Source organism: Bos taurus, chromosome 10 (assembly GCF_002263795.3).
Source record: "Bos taurus isolate L1 Dominette 01449 registration number 42190680 breed Hereford chromosome 10, ARS-UCD2.0, whole genome shotgun sequence".
Lineage (NCBI taxonomy): Eukaryota > Metazoa > Chordata > Mammalia > Artiodactyla > Bovidae > Bos > Bos taurus.
Window position 1 is genome coordinate 34,140,733 of NC_037337.1, and position 19,723 is coordinate 34,160,455.

The 19,723-nt window shown below is 44.5% G+C and overlaps 1 protein-coding gene and 1 long non-coding RNA gene across 4 annotated transcripts in view; one reads left to right on the plus strand and one right to left on the minus strand.

The window, feature by feature from the left end:
• Window positions 1–19,723, minus strand: part of RASGRP1 (RAS guanyl releasing protein 1) — an 80,770-nt gene that overhangs the window by 42,273 nt on the left and 18,774 nt on the right. The gene's annotated exons all lie outside the window — the stretch shown is intronic.
• Window positions 8,912–10,331, plus strand: LOC107132843 (uncharacterized). The gene is made up of 2 exons (XR_001501149.3): window positions 8,912–9,560; window positions 9,838–10,331. It is a non-coding gene; the product is annotated as an uncharacterized lncRNA (long non-coding RNA).

A 19,723-nucleotide genomic window follows, 5' to 3' on the forward strand; every position in this document is an offset into this window, starting at 1 on the left:
GGGTTGCCATTTCCTTCTTCAGGGAATACACCAAACCCAGAGATCTAGCCTGCTTCTCCTGCTTAGCAGGCAGAATTCTTTACCACTGAGCCACCTGGGAATCCCCAATGATATATAATATACACACTTATTTTCTTCTTGGCCACAACTTATAAAGTTACAATTAACAAAGTTATAATTCGATAAATCATTTTTAAGAAGTATTTAATCTAGCCTGTTACAGTTTTGTAAATCTTTCATTACTTGTTCTAAACTTACCCTCTGGTGAGAGAGGGCTAGTACGGCTAACTCTCTGTTTTCTGGCCCACATAATTTCTGTAATATATATCTCCTGCCACAAAAATTCTGTAAAACAAAACATCCCAAAATTCCGTGACTGAAAACAGTGATATTTTATTTTCTCAAGCGTCTGTAAGCTGGCTAGGGGCTGGCTGATATCGGCTGGGCTTCGCTGGGGCTCCTCCCCTACAGGCCCCCGGCTTCCCTGGACCAGTGGGCTAGCCATGGTGTGTTTTCATGGTGATGGCAGGGCGCTGTAGGGTAACTGGAACTGTCCAAGGCCTCTTATCCTAGCCTTGGAACGGGCATGCTGTCACTTCCCCTTTATTCTTTTGGTCAAAGAAAGTCACGGCTGAACCTCAAGGCAAAGGGCAGGAACCTCAAAGTCAGGTGGAAAAGATCACTGATATGGAGAAGGCAAAAAACTGGAGGATGGGACAACAATCCACTCTGCCACAATTATGGGATGCAAGTTTTCAATTCGGCATCTGACAACAGAGCTGTTACAATGCACCTCTCCTCACAGAAGCAGGGTGTTCCTACCCCATACGTCATGGCACAGAGCGGGAGGATCTGAAACGTATTTGTAGGGCGTGTGTCAGAATGTTCACAGGAGGCACGGGCACAATCGCAGACGCACTCAGTGTGGACGGAACCTAAAACCGGTTCTCTCAACTGTTCTTTGTGGCCGCCAAGCATCTTTCCAAGGACTCTCACGTATTAGGGAAAGGGGCTTAGACGTGTCCTGAGTGAGATCAAAACCAAGTCACACATAGAAAGATTCAGGGACCCAGATAGGCTTATTATGGAGAAGATTCAGGAGCGATATTAAAATTATCTTCAAATGTTTGTAATGCTATGTGTAGGAGGAGGTTTAGACTTCTTCTGTAGGGCCACAAACCGTGGAACCAGAGAGGATGAATAGAGAAAAATGACAGGAAAGAGACCTGGGCACAACACACGGTAGAAAAAATCCTAATCCTGAAGCCTGCCCAACAGCGGAGCCATTCCCATCACAGACGCTTTCAAGAGGAGGCGGGCCAGGACATCCAACCACATCATTGTATCTGGCTTAGCAGCTGCTATTTACTGAAATGAAAGTAAAAGTGTTAGTCACTCACTTGTGTCCAGCTCTTTGTGACACCATGGACTGTATGCACTGTAGCCTGCCAGGCTTCTCTGTTCATGGAATTCTCCAGACAAGAATACCGGAGTGAGTTGCTATTTCCTTCTCCAGGGGATCTTCCTGACCCAGAGATCGATCCTGGGTCTCCTGCATCACAGGCAGATACTTTACTGTTTGAGCCCTGAAGTCCTACTCAATACTGGAGATTTTGCTAAGTACTTTAACAATTTTACTTCTAATTCACACAACACTTCTAATGGTGTTGGTCCTGCTTATAATTTATAGCTGAGAAAATCAACACAGAGAGAGATGAGTTCCTTTGTTCTGTCTGGGTCAAAGAGACAATGGGTGGAGGAGCTAGGATCTGGCTGCTGGTTGGTTTGATTCCAGATCCCCAGCTCTCCATGACACTGCATAACCATTTGTCAGAAGAGGGAATTCAAGTATGAAAAAGGGGAAACGGCTAAAGTAGATAAGCTTTATGATCTCTTCCAGTCCTGAGGGCTACAAGACTAACAGATGCCACTGGCATATTGGATTGGAACCAATTAATGCACATTTGAAAAGGACAGCTTTTTGCATCTGATGATTTCTGAAAAACTCTCCTATATGTCTTGGTGGATGGACTCTGATCATTCAAGTTGCCTTTAAAATAAGAAGGGTGCCGTGCCTAAGACTCACAGTCACAGTCACTCTCCACTTACCTTGCACTCCCCTCTTCCCCAGGGTTCTGTGATGCCCCCGCCCTCCACACTTTGGGAGAGGGCGGGGGCATGTTCTGGGGGAGGGCGGCTGGCAAATGGTAAGGCTGGGAGGGAGTGACTCACCCAGCAAAGGGAGGCAGAGACAGAGGAGGGCAGGTGCATCTCGGCATCTCAGTCCACACCCCGCTCCTCGGTGCCCCCTTTTCCACAGGAGAACGTCCTGGTGTGTGCATTTGCCCTCATTCCCACCACTGCCTCTCCCTGATGCGACCTTCAGCATCTGTATGACTGCATCAAGGAGGCACTCGTCTCCTGCCCTCATCTCAGAGAGCAGCGCTTCTTCCTTCTCGAGGGGAAGAGCCTCCCTCTGAAAGGCAGATCTCAAAGTGGGTGATCCAGGGGATCACCTTCCAGTCTTCTGGATTTTATTTTGATAGTTTGGTATAACTTCTGTAAGCTGATTCAAATATTTCAGCAAATAATTTAATTTTGTTTGCAGCTTTAGGCTTTTGAAAAACACAGGGTGTCATACTAAAAATTCTAATAAGTGAAATGTGCAATATGCAATGTGCATAATGTGCATATTTTCTCATTACCATCTGCTTCTCCTTCTACTTCAGTGGAAGCCTGCTTTAAAAGGTTAAAACCTCAGTGGGACATAAAATGTCAACCTTACGTACTCCATCACGTGACCTGAGGAGCAGTGTGTGCTGCTGGTCGAAGGCCCACCCGACCTGTGGTCCATCTGCTCCACAGAACAAGCAGGAAAGCCATGTGGCTTCTAGAGAGTCATCTCTCTGTGAGCCAACAACGGGGTTTCCATCCCTCGATTCAGTGCTGGCAGCAGCCACGCTTCATGGGATCAAAGCATCTCAGGGTGGAAATGACTTCAGCTACCTTCCACCTCAACCTTCTAACTGATGCATGACCCCCTCCCCTAAAGGCATCACAGGTAACAGGCCCTGCCTGTGCCCTTCCAATAACAGGACACAACTCTCTAACTACTCTACAGAGCAACTTTTCACTCTATTTCAATTAAAAACATTTTATCATTAATTGACTCAGTGCAAGGTACGGTCCTAGGTACCAAAGGAGGTATGAAGAGCTACAAGAAAACCCTTGTCCCCGAGGAGCCCACAATCTAGTGGGGGATAAGACACACACTCAAGATACTTGAACATCATCTCAGGTGGTCAATGCTAGAGGTGAAACCTGTGGAGACCATGCTGAATGGTGATAAAGTTCTGGGGATGAAGAAACCCTATCTAGTCGTGATGACTTGGGAAGCATCTCTTGATATCTGAAGTGAGGTGACCCAACATTTCAAGAGGCCATCTGGTCCAGCCCTCTGCCTCTTGGTTGGCCTGCGGACGCCGTTCTTCCTTTCTGTGGTTTAATCTTAAATAAGCTGTTTGCCTCCCAGGGTGACTATCTTCTCCCTGGTGATGAGACTCCTGTGAGAACAAAAAACCTGCAAAGGGCTGCATTCTAGGCCCCACTTCTTGCTGACGAGGGGTGGGGGCGACTTTCCTTACGCGAAGGCTTATCTGGGGGGTGAGGTGGGAATGACTCATTGCAAGACGGACATAGAACATGTCCACACCACAGAAACTCCAGAGCAGAGTCTCTTCTTCCCCTCTGTTTTGGTTACCATGGAAATCTCTTTTGAGTGTGAAAGGATTTGGTAGCTCAGTTGGTAAAAAATCTGCCTGCAATGCAGGAAACCCTGGTTCGATTCCTGGGTGGAGAAGATCCCATGGAGAAGGAATAGGCTACCCACTCTAATATTCTTGGCCTTCCCTGGTGGTTCAGTTGGTAAGAATCTGCCTGCAATGCAGGAGACCTGGGTTTCATCCCTGGGTTGGGAAAATCCCCTGGAGAAGGGAACGGCTACCCATTCCAGTATTCTGGCCTGGAGAATTCCATCAACTGAGGAACTTGGCAGGCTACAGTTCAAGGGGTCGCAAAGAGTCAGACATGACTGAGCGACGTTCACTTTCAAAGGCAGAAAGTCAGAAATTGGTATCATGAGGGTAAGAAAGCTGTCAACACTGGGTGGGGGCAGGGTGCTGGGCTTAGTCGCTCAGTCATATCTGACCCTTTGCGACCCCATGGACTATATCCCGCCAGTCTCCTCTGTCCATGGAGATTCTTCAGGCAAGAATATTGGAGTGGGCTTCCATGCCCTCCTCCAGGGGATCTTCCCAACCCAGGGATCAAACCCAGGTCTCCCGTATTGCAGGTGGATTCTTGACCAGCTGAGCTACCAGGGAAGCCAACACCAGGTGTGCTGAAACCAGAGGCCAGAAGATGGTAATGGGAAAGCTTGTATCAGAAAGCTGGGGGGCAGAGTTGGATCTAGAGCTAGAGCAGGACTGCTTCTGCTAATGCAGATCAGAAAGTCTGGAAACAGAAGAGGCTGTTCCACATAGAACCTGCCAGGCACACCCAGAGTTCTGAATGGACTACAAGGCGATAAACATTCCAAAGAAACGAACCCTACTTGACAGCAAGACTGTTATACTCATCAGATCCTGCCTGGAGAGTGTAGAGAAACTGGCAAGCTGAAAGCAGGTTTACTGGTGTGTTGTGTGCTTGGGGGATTGATGTTTTAGAGCCTACAGCTGCAGCTGGGCAGGAAGTGCACGTGAAGAAGAACGTGGTGTCACGTACATGGTTTGAGCTCAGAGCTTCTACCACCTGAGCAGCTTACGACACGTATCAGTACCACCTTCATCTTTGTTTATTTCTGGTCCTCAGCCCCTCCAGATTTGGGGGAAGACTACAATTAAGAGAAAGTAAGTGATTTGCTAAGAACGGAGTCTCACTTCACAGGGCAGGTGTGCTAACCAGCGTGGCTGCTGTTGGGGATGCGCTGTTTAAACAGCAGCTCTCCTTGGAGGGTGAGGGGGACTCTGATTTGCAGTGTTTGCACATTTATGTGGTGTTAATGCTCCCACTATGGCCAATTCCAAGCCACCAGTATGAAGTCAGAGTGGGGAGCTGGGGGGAGATGCTGGCAGTTGGCTCTCAGGCCGGGTGCGGCTGCTCCTAGATGCCATGGCTGCCACTCGCACCCACGGACCTGGGTTCCTTCCTACCTGGGTATCTCATTCCCAGTGCTCCCAAATTCACTGTCCCCCTCAATCCTGATCTCGTGCCCTCTGGGCTTGCCTGGTGTAACTGACCAGCTAATCTCTATCATTGCAGGCCCTGGGAGGAGAGCAAGACATACGGGAGCACCCTTTTAGATGTCTTCGTTGTAACAGTGACTTCTTGGGAGTGCTTACAGCTCGCACCCAAGGATGAGCATTTTAACGTAGAGTGGGAATTTGGGACAAGGGAAGTGCCCAGTTGCCCATGCCTTGTTCTGGGTCCCTCTGGGGTAACGTGGTACATCATACCCAGACCCAGGGTGAGTACCCTGACCACATGACTGAGAAAATCTAGGTCTAGTTGGAATATTTTCTATTCCTTGGCCCAATACACTCTCCAGCAGCTCTGAAGACCTTCGTTACAAGTAGCTTTTAATTACTTATTTGCACTGGCTGGAGGACACCATGATGTAGGACAATACAAGGCCTCCATTTAACCATGACCTGCAATTTCACACTTTTGCAACAAGCCTTCAAGCAGCATCCCACCCAAGTGGGAAAGGGCCAGGCAGGCTCATGTCTTCTCAGTGGGGCTGCTGACAGTCAAAGCCAGGGATACAGAGGACAGGAAAACCTGGCTCATTGACCCTTGACTTCATCTAATCAGGCTTCTCTCAACTACTGTCCCAGACAGGCTGACCTGGAGGCATGTTGTAAAGGAAAGGGACTGTATTTGCTTCCCATGAGTTTTGGATTTATTCACTGTCCTGCTGGGTCAGGGTTGGACATCAGGAGGTTGAGAGGGCGTTCGAATTGCCTAGCATCTGGATATGGCAATGGCACCCCACTGCAGTACTCCTGCCTGGAGAATCCCAGGGACGGGGGAGCCTGGTGGGCTGCCGTCTATGGGGTCGCACAGAGTCGGACACGACTGAAGTGACTTAGCAGCAGCAGCAGCAGCAGCAGCATCTGGATATCCACACCCATCCGTGTACAAGCACAACACACGTACATGCACAACACGTGCATACACAGCTGCCCCTGACACCCCCAGAAGCTGGAGAACTCTCCCTCAATGCAACACCTGAGAGCAAGGCTATGTTTTCACAGCACTGATGTTCAATAAACAGAATCACCTCTGCTGAGCACGTGAGCTGTACAACTCTGTGAGGAGGAGGCACCAAGGACACGATTTTAAAGATGAAGACGCAGGTATCACATGTTGGCTGTGGTCTCAGGGCTGGTGAGTGGAGGCAGACAGGATCGGCCCTCTGGCCCCCCAGCCTAGGGCTCTATCCTTGAAACCTGCCTCTCCTTGAGGGATTGTTGGAAGGTGAGCAGGGTGAAGACTGGGTATACTGCGAAGGGCTATGACGTTCAGCCATCCAAGCTACAAAGCTAAATCAGCCTCTCACTCACACCCACTTCTCTTTTTCTCCCTGAGAAGCCCTGAGTCTGCAGCCCAGCCTTGTCCTTCTCACTGCAGCCGCAGTACAGACATCTCCCTGGAGACCCCAACCCTTAAACCCACCACTTGTCCTGACAACACGAGGGCTATCATGGGCACCATCTGGCTAGGATGACCAGACCCTGGAGAGCCTGTGGCCAGTGGTCGCATGGGTGAAAATGCCCAGTCCCCTGAGAGCTCACGGCCCCCATATGGCCCACCTGTCCCTCCTCTTGCAACAGACTCTCCACTCCCTCAGCCAAACCAGTCAGCCCCAGGGATGGTCCTCCCTGGGCATGGCTCTTCTTCGAAGCATGAAGCTCTATGTAAAGGATGACCTAGATTTCTTGGATGAGCGACTGCAATCTATAAATGTCTAACCATGCGCACAAAATTGCCTGAAGTGGAAAAGAGCTTTTAGCTCTATTGCCTCGACTGAGCCAGCCAATGGCCTTCCTTGGGGACTGTAGCCTCCATCCGGACCGTCAGGTCTCAAGAATGAGGGGTCTGAGAAAAGTGAGGGAAGCTGTCCTCGTCGCTTCTGCAAACTGAACACAGTCTTGGGTGTGGGCGTGAGGAGGCTGCACCAGCACTAACAGATAAGCAGTGGAAAGATTCGTGGTGGGCGCTGGGTGGGCCCGTGATGGGACTCTGGGACGAAGCTGTGACCGCACATTCTAGAGCCACTTTGGAAGACAGTGCCAACTGAATACCCTGGGTGGGTGGCTGTTCCTCCAGGGAGCTTCCAAGTCCCTGGGGAAAATCGGATTATCTGGCTAGGTAGAGACGCTGGCATTTGAGTCCTTGGTGAGCTGCTGTCAATGCAGCCTACTTGGCTCACGGGGTGACTGTCCCCCCACAGGAATGTGCCTGGTGGGGAGTGGATGGCAGTAGGGCCCCAGCTCAGCTTCCCAAGGAGGATGCAGAGAGCTGCCCACAGATGGCTGGAGGCAGCCAGCCCGGGAGGGGATGGACCCAAGACAAAGACACGACACAGAGGAATCTGGGGCAGGGCGCACTATGCGCTCCTCTTGCTTACTGGAGCGCACTTGTGTTGCTTCAGTCTTGCCTGGGCCTTTTGGGGGGCATGCTTGTTGACAGGCTGAATAGGTATTAAGAAGCAACTTGGGAATGTTCCAAACATTGACTCAGTGAAATAACACAGGCCTGAGACTTACTGGATAGCCATGAACTCAGCCTTCTTCAGAAAGTTTTTCTCAATATTGACTTGATCCTAACAGCTACCTAGATAACCTCATTCCAGTGTACCACAACAGGGCTGACAACACAGCTCACCGCAAACTCTGCTTTCACCACAGAAACTGTCCTTGGCTCATAATTCTCTGCAGTGAACAGTCCCAGACAAAAACCATCATCGCACCACCGTGTACAGTCAAGAGAACTGAGCAAAGCCTTTTGTAATCAGATAGAAGTTATTCTGAAAGCCTCTTCGCCCCTTTGTTGTTTGTAGTTAGGATTAGATTACCTTTGATTAAATATAGAAAAATGCTTACTAATCCATTAACCACTGTAACAGCGGTGAACTATTCTCACTTCTCTTGCTGGATTTGGAACAATATTTTGTTTTTCTCTTTGCTCCTGTTGCTGCTAAATCGCTTCAGTCGTGTCCGACTCTGTGCGACCCCATAGACAGCAGCCCACCAGGCTCCCTGTCCCATGGGCTTTTCCAGGCAAGAGTACTGGAGTGGGGTGCCATTGCTCCTGTTAGGCTTTGGTTATTCCAGAGTGGGACAATGATTTTTCATGAAATACTTCTTTATAACCAAACCTGAAAGAGGGATCCACAGTGGTAGGTCATACTGTCCGTGCCCGTGAGATGGGGCATGGTTTCCTCTAAGCATGGTCCCCATCCATGGCAGAGGGAGCAGGGGCATCCGAATTTCTTTTCAGTTCTAGGTTCTAAATGCAACCCATCCCTCAGGCCCTAAAGGCAGAAGGATTTCTCAGGGTTTACTAAGGTACTGGAGGGAAATCTGCATGAGGACCCAGGAATGACTTTGAAACAGAGAACTTCACAGGTGGGTAAGGAATCTCTTACTACAACTGAAGCAAAGGAAAACAACAAACAGCCCTTCACTCAGGTGCCAAGAGCCAAAGAAGAAAACGTTTCACACATCCCCAGTCAAGAAGCAGGGCTGTGTCACCGACTTACAGACAGCAAAAACGCCAACACTGAAACTCTCAGGGCTGGTGTCAGTTGGAACACGCAAGAGCCAGGAGCAGTGTTTGGTACTGCTGGAGGAAAAACAACATCTAATGGGAACTGATGAACTACATTCTAAGTCTCACCTGACTCTCTCTCCCTTGCTCACTGTCTCTCTGTTTCTCTTTTTGTTAAACATACATGGAGTGTTTCCTGGGTACCAGGCACTGTCCCGAGTCTTCACATGCGTCAACTCTACGAGATAGGTGGTACTGTCATCTGACAGATGAAGAAACCGGGGTAAGGTAACTTGCTGGAGTTCAGCTCCTAAACAGCAGTCCTGGGATCTGCACCCAGATCCCGGCCCTGGGAGAGCTCTGTCATCTCCAAGCCTCCACGTGCTCACTTGCAGAGGAAGAGCTTGATAGCATCTTGCTTCCATCCCTCTCAGCAGAGAGATAATCAAGAGCTCCGTCGAGATAAGGAAAGCGCTTTGACATCTTTTGGGGAAAACCAAGGTCCTGAACTAAGTCCAAACCACTATGATATCTGGGTGACTGGAAGGTCACAGATACCTAGGCTGCCTGACAGTCGTCACGTAGCGCCCAAGCCTTCACTGCACTGTTGAAGCCCTAACAGTGCACATTTATGAGCGCTTTCTCTCCTCACAGGTTCGCTCATCTCACACCAACTCTGCGGAATGAGTATTACCTTTATTACTTGATAGATAAAGAAACAGAGAAAGGTGAGGTGAGCTGCTGGAAGGCACACAGTGACTTCAGAAGTGGTGAGGGCCTGGCCTGAGCCCAGGTCTTCGACTCAGCCCCACCTCTGCCACTGTGTCCTCCCGTCACTCTCTCTGGGTCATGCAGATTAAAGGCACCTCCTTTCTGTCTCAGCTCTGGAGGGTTTCTGGTGCCAGGCTGCCTGGGAAAGTAGCTGAGCCTCCCTTATGCCTGTGGGTGGGCCAGGCTACTGTGGTGTAAGCTCTGATAGTTGTTTTGTTTTTTTCTTTTTTGTAGTACAAGTGCCTGACCTAAGCTTTGATTGTCGAGGCGTCCATTTCAAAGAGGTGACCTTTGAAGATGGCTATCTTGCAAATAAACGCACTGCCAGCCATAAGACAGATAAAAGCCAGGCTGCCGACTGGCTCTCCACCCCAGGCTCCTTGGTTTTAGAGACTGCGGTTGATTTCAGTAACTGACCATTGAGCTACTTGTTTTTCCCTTTCATCATGCTTTAAACCCCAGCCCTTATGTTTAAAGTTCACCAGAACTTTATGAAGAGAAAGATCTTCATGAACTTCATAAAGACAGAGATCTGCCCCCACCCTCAGCCCCAATAAATGCAGAACCCCTGGCCTTTGTGCCCTTTCTCTTGCTCCTCTTTTTCTTTCCTTCCTTCCCTCCCTCTTCCCCTCCTCTCTCCCTCCCCCGACCTTGCTGTGTGGACTGCCTCTGGTATGCTGTGTAATTTCCAGGTCTTGTAAGCAATAAACTTTTATTTTTTCAAAGTTTCCTGATGGCTATTACTGAACGGTATCTTGTAATCATCATAAGAACCACAAAGGCTGGTCCAACCACAACACTGGTAACTGACAGGCTGAGACATGCACAAAACAGTCGTGACACAAGCATTCTAATTTTCACCACACTCACGCTGCTCTGCTTCACACGTGAAAGAAAAAGACTCAAGGAAGGTAAAAATAACCCATCGGTGGTCTCACAGTTAGGAAGTGGCAGGAAGGGGCTACAAATGACTGTTCTGGTTACTTTCTCCAGTAATACAATGGTACTATTATATTTATAATATAAAATATAATATTATATCAATATAAATATAGGACTCAGCCCTGTGTTCTGAGTCCAGGGCTGTAGTCTCTGGCAGACCTGCACTGCCTTCTAAATGAGGATCCTCTGAGGATAAGGACAAGGGTTTCTTGACTTCCTGTCAGTTCCCTGCAGTCTCCAGTCTCCTGCTGTGCCTAGAACTGGGCCCTTTCTTTCACCCAAATCACAGGGCAGTAGTCTTACCTACATCCACGAGAGACATGTCCCAACACCCCCCAGTGGATGCCTGCAAGCAAAGATAGTACAAAACCCTAAATACACCATGTATGCTTTTTCCTATTCCAACAACTGGGTAGAGTCTACAGTGTGGATCTGCTGGATGATTCATGTCCCGGGCAGGACAAAGCAGGACAAAGTGTGAGATTTCATTACCATACTCAGAATGGCATGCAATTAAAAAACTAAAAATAGAGTTACCACATGATCCTGCAATCCCACTCGTGGGCATATATCTGGAGAAAGCTCTAATTTGAAAAGATACATGCACCTCAGTGTTCATAGCACTATTTACAACAGCCAGCACATGCAAGCAACCTAGATGTTCACTGATGGATGAATGGATAAAGAAGACGTAGTGTGTACACACACACACACACACACACAATGGAATATTGCTTGGCCATAAAAAGAATGAAGTAACATCATCTACAACAACATAAATAAACCTTGAGATTATCATACTAAATGAAATTAAGTCAGAGAAAGATAAATATCCTATGATATCACTTATATATGAAACCTAAAAAATAGATATAAAATGAACTTACTTATAAAACAGAAATAGTCTCACAGATAGAAAACAAATTTATGGTTACCAAAGGTGAAACAGGAGGAGGGATAAATTAGGAATTTGGGATTTACAGATACATACCACCATACATAAAATAGATAAACAACAAGAATTTACTGTATAGCACAGGGAACTATATTCAGTCTTTTGTAATAACCTATAAGGGAAAAGAATGTGACAAAGAATATATATATATACATATGTAAGTAGATATATAAATAACTCACTGTGCTGTATATCTGAAACTAAAAAGATATTGTAAATCAACTATATGTAAATAAAAAATTAAAAAGCACATATAAAAAATATCACATAAAAATAAAACCTAAAAATTGCTTATTTCTGGAATTTTCCATTTAATATTTTCAGACTGTGGTTGACTGTGGGTAACTGAAACTTCAAAAAGCAAAGTCTTGGATAAGGGGGCACCGCTCTGTGTAAGAACAGGTGTTGACTAGTAGTAGCCAATGATAAACACGAACAGTAGCTGTGCACTTATAGGAAGAGTTAAATGTCTTTGGAAGAAAGATGTAGTGAGGGTCTGTGTCCTGGAGACGTGAGAGAATGCAGGAAGGTGATGGTAAGGGAATGACCACAGTTTTTAGAAGAAAGGGTCAAAAGAAATCAAGGAACTATAAGGACAAAGCAGGACCTAAGATTCAGGCTCTTCGTTCAACCTGTGTTAATGCCACTGGCACTTAACTCCATTTACAGATCTAAACACAGCAACCCCTTGACTTGGTGACAATCAAGAGATTCCCAGGTATCTTTACGGGTTCTGAACTTTAAAGTCACTGTTCAACAGAACAAGCTTCCTCGAGTGAGAAAAGCTTAGACTACAGTTTAAAAAGGCTTCCTGGGCTTGCAATCTTGAAAAGAATTCCCAAATCATCCACTGAAAAATTGACATTTTCGGGAGTGAAATGGCAAAGTAAGATGCCTGAAGAAGCTGATATCCTAAGTGTCTGTGAGATCTAACAGGCTGATGCCAAGGTTTCTTTGGCTTGTGTCTAATCAGCAGCTTGTGGTCAGCTCTGAGGCCTGCTCTGAGCAGAGCAGAGCAGGAGGGAATGCCAAGGGCAGGGTCACCAAACCCATATGGCCCTGAAAACGCCATCAAACAGCCAAATACACCTGAACACAGCACTTCCCATCACACAATTCTTCCACATGCTCGGTCACGTCTGACCATCACATCCACTGACGTGGTAGGGACATAGCCACTTGGCAGATGAGAAAGGCGCAAAGACAGGGCTGATGCTCAGTCTGTCTCAGTGGTATCTATGCGGACAGATGGGCCTGTGCTGTACCAGTGAGTAAGCATTTTGAATATCACCTTGGATGAACAACTGGCCCATGGATAACATCACCAGCAGTGACAGGGCTGGTGCTCCAAGCTCAGATGTTCTCATCACAAGTCCAGGATCTTTGTTCTAAGAGAATTATGCCTGGTACTGAGGCGGGTGCAGATAACCAAGGTCCTATTCTAGCAACCGTCCAGAAGCTTCCAGCTATAACATGGTACAAAACACAAGGGCCTGGAGGAAGGTATGAACGAAACATTAAGGCAGTGTGGGGGAAGGGGAAGGCTAGATCTGACTAGAAGAAATGACTTAACTTTCATGGAGAGGTGGCATGTGAGGTGGGTCTTGAAGGAGGGGGTCAAACCTTGACAAACTAAGGTGGAGGTAAAGACATTCTGGGTGAGGGAAGAAATGGTTTCTGCTCTTGGAGATGAGAGAGTTGAAAGTATATCCAGGAAAGGATTGTGAAGCCAGTTGGGTTGAATCAGAAAGCACCTGTAGATAGGAGGTATGGAAACATGGGTCAGGGTCAAAGTGTTGGGGACCTAATATACCAAACTGGGGAGGGGCCCTTACTCTGATCTTTAAAATTCTGCAAAATCAGATGGTCTATCCACACAAAGAAGAAGGCAGCAACCTCTCACCCAGTAATCTTTTAAAACTGCAGGTGGTCGTGTCTTACAACCTGAGCCTTAAAGGCTCGTTTCAAGGTGAATCATTTCTAAAGAGCCTAGAACCTTAGTTTCTTCTTGCATCTTTTCCCTAATTGCATTGCTACCAAGGGAATGCTAGACAGTGTGTGAGTGGGTGTGTGAGTGTGTATGTGGGCATGTATGTATGCTTGCTGCTACAGTGAGGTCATATCAGAGCATGAAATAAAGGCTGGTTTTGCCTAATTTTGCTGTAATTCAGGAAGCTCAGTTACTTGAAGTTAATTTTCCTCCCACACTTAGCCAGCATGAGCATCTTAACTCTCAATTTCCTTCCTTGTCATCAACCTTCCCAGACTACTTTAGAAGCCAAGGAACCATATGGAAGGCCATCTATGATTACAAGAGAGCCATGACTCTAGGGCTTCCCAGATCTGTCACAGGGATGCTGGCTCATCCACTTTCAAACAAATTCAGGCCCCAAAATGTACAAGACATCAGCAAAGATGGGACTGAAAGTTGGCAAGGCTTTGGCTTCAGATGCTTGATTAAGAGTTTGGTCACAGCAGGGTCAATATCATTATTTCATCTTTGTTCCCTCCTAGGCACCAGCTGGCAACTGTGCCCCTGATTCGTGCTTGTGAATGAGGTAAAATTATGATCCCATAGCCATTCTGGATAAGTCTAGAGCAGACGGATAAGCAGGAAGCACTTTAAGGCTTTCCTCACTTGGTGTGTATTTCCCCTTTACCTCCCACCTTTCCACACACCTGGTCACCTGTGGAAACCATAGGAAAGATCTGTGTTAAGGTATTGAAGACTTCAATTTTCCTTCACTCGTATTTGCATAATAATTTGTCATTCTGAGAGAGGATAACATAATGAAAAAAATCCACACCAGGTCAAATTTTCAGCTTTAGTGGGTGACTTTGTCTTGTTTTTCTAGTGAGGTGGCCTTAATGTTAACAAAGAGTTTCAGGGCAAAAAAAAAAAAAACAAAATCAAAGGTTTTCTATCCTAGGATGAGTATGTTCAGACTTATCCAGAAGCAAGTGAATATATTAAATCTGACTCACATTTCAAGTGAAAATAGCTTAAAAATAAGACAAAACAAAAAAATAAACCAAACTACCTCCCTCAAAATAAATCCCAAGGTCTTATCTCTTATCTGTTCCATCAAAATATTCAGGGATGGACATAGGATTTGTATTTTAAAAAATCTCTCCAAAGGTATGAGGGTCGCTCAAGTTTGCTTAGATTGCTTTAGACCACTTAGTTTATTCCTTGCTAAGGAAGGGGCAGGTCTGCAAGCGACTAAATAACCCTTGAAAACATTTCCAATTTCAGCAGTCAATGGTGAGGTCTTCCAGGTGTTATCAGGGCTACACATGGGAAGTTCTTAACAAACAGGTGATCTGGTGCCAACATTTACAGACTCCTCAGTGAGGACTAGTTAGTTCTAATTCATAAAGCACAATCAGAGCAGATCAGAAATCAATCTGGGGGGGGACTTCCCTGGTGAATCAGTGGTTAAGACTCTGCGCTCCCAATGCTGGGGACCTGGATTTCATCCTTAGTGAAGGAACATGCCACATGTGGGATTCCACTAAAGATTCCACATGGTGCAAAAAGATCAAAGATCCCATGTGACAGAACTAAGACTTGCCATGCCCAAATAAATAGATACATATATTTTAATGAAAGAAATCAATCTGGGGTAAACCAGAGGACCACAAAACTCTTCTGACCCAAGGGAGTTCCTACTGTTTAGCAAACCCCTCTCTTCCTTGGGCTTGCACAACCATACTCTAAGGGGATATTTTATCTCTGAAGCCAGAGAGCAGGGCCCTGCACATACTCCAACATAAAGATGTCCATTCTCCCAGGCTCTTCACAGGCTTTGTTGATTAAGGGTCTTTGCCTATCTGGGACATCTTCTCTCTCCCCTCCGCCCTGGAACCCTGGCAAGTGTCCACTAGGGTCTGTCACTTTTCGGGCATCAGTGTCGGGATGACCCTGCTCTTTGGTGTTGAGTCAGGGGCATTTTATCCACAGTAGGAAAACATGTTTTTTTTCTTCCTTTTCCACCATCCAATTCTTGGGCCTTTTACCACTCATAATATTTCTGCCAGAGAGAGGACCCATGAGGAATTGAACACCAGTCATTTTATACTATTTCAGCCACTCCAGTAAAACAACTGGAACAGACTCAAAAGTATGATTAAAATGAAATGTGTGGGTTCTTGGTCAGTATCAATGAACCTCTCTTCTGCACCAGCATTGTTTCACGAATTAACTTTCAAGGAGTTTGCTATTTCACCTCTTTGGTTCTCGTGGTGCTTCATAGAGCATTTCACTAGCACCAGATCACCTGATTAAACAAGGATGTTCTTGGTAGAGTTTTATTTATCTCCCCAACCCTGCCAGTATTCATCAGAAGGGCGGGGGCTGGGGAGGCTCTGGTTTCTGAGTCACTAGACATTTCGTTCCTCAGATCTTGGCCCTCACTTATTTGATCAACACACAATCACAGAGGAACCCAAAGAATTAAACCCGAGGTGAAAGAGAAGTTAGTCATTGCTATCTGGTAGGCACTGAAAAGTCTTGGCTTTGCCTTCTAGCAAGCTCTACCACATGGGATTGGGTTGTGAAAACATTTCCTCTCACTTGAAGTCCTTACAGAAGGAACTTTTTATGCTAGCCAGTTTGTGTGTTTGTTTTTTTTTTAATAACTTTTTCTATCTTATTAAGGTACAGTGAAAGGCATATGTTTTAACATATAGTTTGATGTCTTCTGACAAATACTTACATCCTTATAACCCAAACCCCTCTCAAAAGTTAGCATATTTCTATGACCCAGTAAGTTCCCTTATTTTCCTGGTCAGTTCCTCCTACTCACCCAACCATAAAACCATTTTTCTTTTTTTCTTTAAATCATAAATTAGTTTTACGTATTTTAGAACTTCATATATTGGAATCATACAGTATTTATTTTTGTGTGCAATGTTTCGTTCACAAGGCAAAACATTTTTGCAATTAACCAGTGCTGACTCTTTCAGTGGTTCAATCCTTCTTATTGATACAACAGAATACATGGCATATTGTTTCTGATGTTGCATGATATCTGGGTTGTTTCCAATTTTGGATTTTCATGGAAAAAGCAATTAATATAACGATTTAAAATTCACAGTCTGAAACCGCAATTACTTTTTCATCAACCTAATATTATGGACATTCTTGTATAAGTCATATCATATCTTGTATAAGTCCATGATATGACTTATACTTTTCCTTTCTCTTGCATGAATGCCTAGGGGTGGAATTAAAGGGTCAAAGGGTAGGTGTATATTTATTAGAAATGGCTAAACAGTTCTCCAAAGTGATTATATCACTTTATAATCTCATTCATAATGTTTAAGGCTTCTAGATGCTCCACATGCTCACCAACACCTAATGCTGTCAGTCTTCTGATTTCACTGTTTCCATTTATCTATCGACTTACTCTCCTGTTTACCTTACTTTAAATCCTTCAACATATTTATAACAGCTATTTTAAATTCCCTACTTATTAATTTCAACATTTGCATCAATTCTGAGTCTAGTTCTATTAACCCTTTTTTTTCTTTTGGTTATGGTTCACATTTCCCTGCTTTTTAAATTTTCCTGTAATTTTATATTATATGCTGGGCACTGTGGATACAGTGTTGAGAATCTGTATCATGTTAATTTATAGCCACATTTAATTTACTGGGGCTTTAAAACTGACCCTGTCAAGGCTTGGATTTAGGCTTTGTTAGGGTGGCTCACGAGTAGCACCTATCCCAGGGCTCTAGGACTCCTGGTGGTGTGATCTTTTTCATGTCTCAATTGAATGCCTCAGGTGTTATCTCCTACTTTCTGGCTGGTTCCAAACTGCAATATTTCACAGACTATAAGACCTCCTTTGACTTACAGAACCCCAGTAACTATTTGGTAGTATGGAGTCTTACCACATTTGTACACAATTTAACATTTTGCAAAAGTCTAAAGGAGATCCCTTTTTTCCAGTACCCTACTCCATAAATTTCAACCACCCCAGAAGCCCTGAACATAAACTCTACTTCCTCTGCCAGGCAAGACGCTGAGTTCCAGTCTTCTGTGTAATAATTTTTAAAGTGCTTCCAGGAGAATGTCAAGATGAGTTTCGAGGTTTCTGCATATCTTTCCATTTTATCCATAATCACAAGTCTGTCCTGTTTTCTAATACCTAAAAACAGTTGTTTCACATGTTATATCCAGTTTTATAGTTGTTCACAGCAGAAAAATACTTCTAATACTCAATAATCCATTAGAGCCAGAACTGTTTTGATATTTAATACTTCTATAAATGGGAAGCTGCAGCTCTTTGGTGTAATTTTGGTTCATTGACTCTGTATCTGTTCTCCTGGAGGTAAACAACTCATACTACCTCTTCTAAGCATAACATCATCAAGACAAACACATGCTTAACACTGTTAAGATTAAGAAGAAAAAACAGTAATTTGTTTTCTTTTCAGCTGCTGTCATCTTATATCCCCATAGAATTTATTTCTATATCATTCATTAACTATTTATATTCTCTGTACTCTTTCTAGCCTTCCATTCTTATCTTAAAACCCAGAGACTAAACCTAAATTTAATAATACCCTACACTCTATACTGTTTGGCCAGATCTTGCTGTAATAGACAGATACTGTTTTAATGTGCCCAGAACATCAGGAAACATGTAGCAAAAATTTCTTTCTCAAATTCAATCATGTTCTACTCTTAAATTACTCCACCCCTGTGGCCATAATTGATTGGTTTAGGTAGTAGCCATCTACCCCAATTTGAACAAATTAAAGTTCTTCACTGACAATTTTTTCACTGAACTTGAGGAAAAAAATATTAAATCTCTAATGGTTAAAGATACAGGATTTGTTAAGTGCCACATTCCCTGACTTGGGAGGAAACAAATCTTCAGTGAAAGAAAATGATAAGCTGATAAGCAGAGAAGCAAGTCAGAGAAAGAAGAAAGAGACAGAAAATACATTCTGGTATCTCATGATAGTGTTCTAGTCCCTAATTCTAGAGGTTTCCAAGGCCTACAGGTATCCTCTACTCCTGTTCTTCAGTTACATCAAATACCTGTATTCCTTCAATAAATTCCATAAGAGTTCATATTGGATTTATCACTGCCCTAATATTTTGAAAAAAATGAGAAAATCACTTTTTTGGGTCTTATTGATAAATACCTATTAATATAGCTCATATTCATGTACAATGTAAAATTATAGTCCTGCCTGCTAGGTTCACACTTACATGTTCATACTTGGATGTGTCTACTATGACAACATCTGTAAGTTTTTCTGACCCAGCCATTTTGACCAGATATCTCCATCTTGTATCTCCATGATGCGATTATGGATCCTTTGATAGTCTGCATTATTAACCTAGGAAGATGCACACTAACATTCAAGTCTATAAACTAACCCTAAACCCTAACCCCAACATTTTGCTTATCTACTATTTTTGATTATCTACTATAACAACAGTGTTAATTGCTCAGTCATGTTGGACTCTTTCCAACTCCGTGGGCTGTAGACCACCCAGCTCCTCTGTCCATGGAATTCTCCAGGCAAGAGTACTGAAGATTCCCTTCCCCAGGGGATCTTCCCAACCCAGGGATCGAACCCAGGTCTCCTGCATTGTGGGCACATTATTTACCATCTGAGCCACCAGGGGGGCCCTGTCTACCAACAGTTTCTGATAATATTTTACATAAATGATTTCTTTCTACTTAAGATATGCACTTCACAACAAAACAGAGGTTATGTATTAAATTTCATGTTAATAGAAACTGAGTCTCAGAAATGTTAAGAAACTTGCTAAGGGCAAAAATGTTCCTATGTGTGAGCATTAGGACTAGAACTCATAATTCAATCAGGGTATTAGTCCCTTAACCAGAAAAGTCTATTTCTATTAATGCAATTTCAGATTATGTTAACTTTTTGAGAAGTCACATGGCATTACTGGCTCATACTGAATTAATAATCTACTAAAATCCTTTGATATTTTTCATAAGATGACAATCTGTTTTTTTCCATCCAGAATATATACAAAGCAATATTACTAAATGTAAGTGCAAGACATTTATTCTTACTGAAGTATCGTCCAAATTCTTTGTTCTTCCTTATTGATCTTCCTGAACTTTGCTTTTTATTTAATCCATAAATCCATCTAATCCATAGTATTTCCATCAGTGTGTATAACAAAACCACTGATTGTGTTTAACGTTGATGAAATGTCCAGAGCCG